This window comes from Staurois parvus, unplaced genomic scaffold (genome assembly GCF_062004578.1).
Source record: "Staurois parvus isolate SC_StPar_1 unplaced genomic scaffold, SC_StPar_1.0 ptg000153l, whole genome shotgun sequence".
Classification (NCBI taxonomy): Eukaryota; Metazoa; Chordata; class Amphibia; order Anura; family Ranidae; genus Staurois; species Staurois parvus.
In genome coordinates, this window is record NW_028317949.1 from 2,668,317 (window position 1) to 2,673,756 (window position 5,440).

The 5,440-nt window shown below is 40.0% G+C and overlaps 1 long non-coding RNA gene across 1 annotated transcript; it reads right to left on the reverse strand.

Annotated features, from left to right (window-relative positions):
* Positions 1 to 2,955: 2,955 nt before the first annotated feature.
* LOC149463706 (uncharacterized) lies at positions 2,956 to 4,357 on the reverse strand. The gene is made up of 2 exons (XR_016312394.1): positions 4,099 to 4,357; positions 2,956 to 3,183 (listed from the first exon to the last, which is right to left on the reverse strand). It is a non-coding gene; the product is annotated as an uncharacterized LOC149463706 (long non-coding RNA).
* Positions 4,358 to 5,440: the final 1,083 nt, after the last annotated feature.

The window sequence follows — 5,440 nt, forward strand, 5'->3', positions numbered from 1 at the left end:
AAGGGGGGGATCAGAGAAGATAGGATCAAACAGCCTTTTTACACAATCTGGAAGATTAACCCCCTAGGTTCCATAGTGAGTATAACAAGCATTTTTCATTGCACATACAGACTGATTTTTCTGTTGTGGGTTTAACACTTTGACCATCTATGACCGTTTCATTAAAAGGCAAGTTATTCCAGGTTCTAAATGAGTAGAAAATGCCAAAAACAGAGCACATCCCCCAGACTTGCAGTTTCACATCTCAGTTAATGCAGTAAATTCTTGCTGAACAGAACATGCACACCATGCATATTTGTTTTTATTGTAATAGGCTCAATGGTTCTAAGATTTCCAAGCCACTCTGTAAAATGATAGTTCTGGGAATTGTTTAATAATCCGAGTAAAGCCACTTTCTTGTTTAAAGTCTTATGCATTGGTATTTATGTTTTCTTTTCATTCAAGAGTGTCATCTGCAGATTAACATACTACCAACCAAGGTATATGAACTTGTGTTTTTTTATGGGTTGAGGATCAATGCTAAACTGTTTTCTATTTTAATTTATAGAAAGTTACATTTTTAAAGTATATCCATCTCCTCAAGATATTAAGTGTATTCTTAATACTCTCTAGAATGTAGAATGGTTAGAGCAACTGTTTGGATCCTCATTTGGGACATCTGTCTAATCCGTTTGTGCTGGTGACCATTGTCACTGAGACAGAAAGTGATAGGAAATTACACCTATAGGGCTCATACACTGTGGTGAGGTGTTGTGTCTTACTGTGATGTACAATTACATGCATTGGGGTTGATTTACTAAAGGCAAATAGTCTGTGCACTCTGCAGGCGCAGTTGCTCCAGAGCTTAGTAAATGAGGTAAAGCTTAAGTTTGCAAAGAGTACCCAATCACATGCGAGGAAAATTAAAAAAAACTGCATTTTTGCTTGCACATGATTGGATGGTGGAAGTCAGCAAATATTCTGCTCATTTACTAATCTCTGGAGAAACGGTACTTGCAAAGTGTACAGTCTATTTGTCTTTAGCAAACCATCCCCCATTGTGAGCAGGGGTGGACTGACCATTTGGAAACTCGGGCACTGCCTGAGGGCCCGGGGTCAGTAGGGGGCCCCATGAGATGTCCCTGGTAGGCTTTTTTGAGTTTGGGCAAGGACACAGGGGCCCCATGATCCCCTATTGCCCGGGGGCCCCATGAGTTGTCGGCCCGCCCCTGATTGTGGGCATTAGTGCACTTCAGTGCTACTCTTTCTGAATGACACCCCGTAGCATCTTCATAGTACACCTGCATTGCAGCACACCACAACATATAGTAATTGTGAGGAATCAACTGAACTGAGCTCTTGTGTCAGCTGGTGATATGGGATTCCCCAGGGCCATTTTTTAGCAGAGCTTATGATGGTAGAGATGTATTTCACCCTGCTGCAGGTACGGAGAAAAACCATGTTAGTGGACGTGGGAATGAGCAGAAGTATAGGTGGGCAGAAATGAAGAGAAGATAGGCTAAAACGTAGGGCAGGCAGAAGACAAGCACATCTGAGAGACCAGGCCGGGGTCCATACACAGATCACTTTTAGGAACCACCAAGCTGGACAAGGCCTACCAAGCAAGCGGTCAAAGACAAATGAGAATGTTGCTCAGGTAATGGGAGCTGATCTGAGCATGACCTAAATAATGAGGGAGATTGGAAGGCTGGGCATTGAGTGGCCAAGAAGCAATGTTTGCATTCAATGTGTATTATTCAGCAGGTGAGGCTGATGGTGCCCATAGCTGCTAGCTCTGTGCAGCAAGTGAGAAGAGAGCACATGTTCATATTACCACAGGTACCAGCAGAATTACAGCAGCAATGAAGTATTAACACACCATAGGTGACAGATCAGCTCTGCCCCTGATCTGTGACAGTAAGGCACTACTGTTCCCTGTAATGTGATACAAAAAAATGCAATTTAAAGTCTGTTCTGGTGCATTAGGCAGCCCATTCAGATGAAATAAAGCATCACAGTAGCTAAGTGGTTAGCACTTCTGTCTAGCAGCACAAGGGACGGCGGTATGAATCCCAACCATGGCACTACCTGCCTGGATTTTGCATGGTTTCCCTGTGCCTGCATGGGTTTCCTCTGGGTACTCTGGTTTCCCAATACATGCTGGTAGGTTAATTGACCCTAGTATGTGTATGTATGAATGTGAGTTAGGGACCTTGGATTGTATGTTCCTTGGGGGGGCAGGGGCTGCTGTGAATGTATAATATATACTGTATATGTAGAGTTGCACAAATTGATGGCACTATATACAGTAGGTACCTGAAATAAAATAAATAAATACACATCTGTTCTACAAAATAAATAAATACATAAATGGACCCAGATGCTGCCACAAAGTGCTGCAGCTCTACGTTAGCAGCAGTTAGACCCAATGTGCAAGCTAAACACTGTATTAAACAGTCCAGCATTAATAATAGTGCTTAAAAGTCTAATACAGTGAAGTGCTCAGTCCTTTTATTATTCTCAGACGAAAAATCCGTGACCTGTGTCAAAATTCATCCAATGGAGGGAAACACCCTCACCACAAATAAAAAAATAAATAGATCCAGCTGCTGCCACAAAGTGCAGAAGCACTCTGAAGACTAAAATAGTAAAAACCGCATGGGGATTGCAGAGTTGGGTCACCAACAATTAGACTCAATATACAAATCAAACAATATATAAAAACAATCCCACATAGTGCACAATAGAGTAAAGTGCATCGTGCTTGTATTATTCCCAAATGCAAAATCTGTGACTTGTGTCAAAATGTATCTAATAGAATGGTGGTGCTCTCAAACGTGCTGCCCAGGTACACGTTTGAAAACACAACTATTCCATTGGAAGAATGGAATAAACCCAGGGATCTGCTTCGACATTGTTTCACATTTACAACATAAGAGGTAAAATGACCAATTCCAAGAAGAAGAGAGAGCTTGCCAAAGTGAAATTATGTTTATTGACTAGAAGAGATAAAAGCCAATGCACTTACATCAATATACATATTGATTGTCTGTATCAGGAAACACCACTGTATCAGGAAGCGTGTACTCAACAGAGTGTATATGACATCACAGGAAGTTCCCACCCAACATGTTTTGACATCTTCAGGAGTGATTTAGTAGATATGTTGGGGCCCTGAAAGCTGCATAGATTGCAATTCAGAATCTGTTGACAATATGTTTGGGAAATAATATTAGCTCACACAAATTAGTTTAAATTAACACAAATTACTTCAACTTAGTTTAAAGTCATGGATCTAGGAATATGATTTAAAACTAGATGTATTTACGCCATTTAATCAACCCAGTGACCCGGAAATTTCTTTCCTTTGAAGAACTCAGAAACAGGCACAAAAACATACCTTCCAGAGTTTTCTACACATATCTACAATTTCTACACTTCTCTACCCAAAGGTCCTCACTAGATTGACTTACTAGTTTTAAACATACGTGTATGTTAGGACCTGCTCAGACACATTTAATCATTACTATATATAAGATACTGCATGAGTCCTCTGCCTTGACTGAGGAAACTCACCTAGACATGAGAAAATGGTCTGAGGCCCTTCAAAGACCTATCCCATTAATCTACTGGCGTAAAATTTGGGAAGCAGCTTCTAAGACATCTTGTATCATTCATAAAGAAAACATTTATAAAGTCATGATGTATTGGTATATAACCCCTGTTCTATTACACTCTTATATTAAGGCAATTTCAGAATTTTGCTGGAGATGCATGGGTGAATGGGGAAAGGTTGCTCATATTTTCTGGTTTTGCCCCCAAATTAAAGAGTTTTGAACCTCAGTGCAGAATGTTCTACAGATGATTTTAGAGGTTCCTCTACATTACCTCCTAGGGTTACCTTTCTCTGGAATTCCTAAACATTCTAAAAAACGTATACATATATTAACAGCTGCTCTACGCAAAATCAACTGATTTCAGCTATAGCGGAAATTAGACTTATGGAATATCTCAATGCTATTTAATGTGGTAATACTACCACATTTCCTACAATATGGGATGTTTGGAATACTTACATTTTTGGAGCACCTAAAAGCAATACCCATTCCCCTCACAAACCTTAGCTATTTATCTTTTGTGTATTTTGGAGTGCAGGATATTTCTTTTTCTTTCTTTTTCTCTTCTTCTCTTCTTCATTTCCTTTTTCCTTCTCCTTCACTCTTTAAGATATAGCTGCTCATCCTTATCCGACGTAAATCTTGTAATTTCATATATTCTATTGATAAATGAATAGGATATTTCCATGTTTGAGCACTGTTAGATATATGGTATATATTGTATTTTCATGACTGTTAAACCCTCTGTAGCTGCTGTTTGGTTACTATTGGGTTCTGGGGGGGGGGGGGGGGGGTTCCATTTCTTCTGTACCTGAAACATTTTCAATAAAAATTACAATAGTAATAAAAAAAATAGATGTACTTACTAAAGTAGGCAGTATATTTTAAGTTAAAGTGCAATTTCAGTGTTCAAACATCTCACATTTTTTAAGTCAAATCAAAACACAAGCAAGAGCGGACTAACAACTCATGGGGCCCCCGGGCAATAGGGGATCATGGGGCCCCTGTGTCCTTGCCCACACTCAAAAAAGCCTATAAAAGGTACCAGGGGCATTTCATGGGGCCCCCTACTGACCCCAGGCCCTCGAGCTGTGCTCGAATGGTCAGTCTGCCCCTGAACACAAGAGATATGAAATGGGTAAAACAGTTCGCTAGAGTCTACCTGTAAATGAAATACCAGTTTTGGCTGAATAGGACATTGAGGGTTTGTTCACACCTGATGCTTTCAGGTGTGTTTTTTAAATGTACGGTAAAATCAATGTTTTCCAATCTCCCCAATTCATACAAATGTGTTCAATTCCAGTGCTTTCAAAAAGAAGTACAGCAGCATGCCTTTTCTTGCACTGGAATTCATATGAACACACTGGAACGCAATGGCCAACACCAAGATTATGCCTGTAAGGGTAGAGATTCTTAGCACCCTAAGCATTCTCCACACTAATGCACACACCACAATGGAGAAGCCTGAGGGAGAAGCTAGAAGTAACCTCAGAGGAAATGTTAGCATACATCTTTAAATAGTTGGGAAAAAAATTACAAATACTTTACAAACTCTTTAAATACATATGGAAATACACACATTGAAATGCACTCTGAATGCAGGGATTGCGGTGTGAACTAGGTCTTAAACCTATCCACTCTAGTCCACAGAATGATTTATTAAATTCACTCTCAACAGATAGCTCAAAGTAAATGAATTGTGTGAAAGTTTAACTATCCAAATAGACATTAGTAATCCCAGACTGAAAATAAATGTAGCTTGATCCACAACTCTGGCAGCAGAGAAGCAGCTTTAGAGACCAGGCTGTCAGCATTCAGTCAGCTGGTGGAGATGTAGTCTCCAC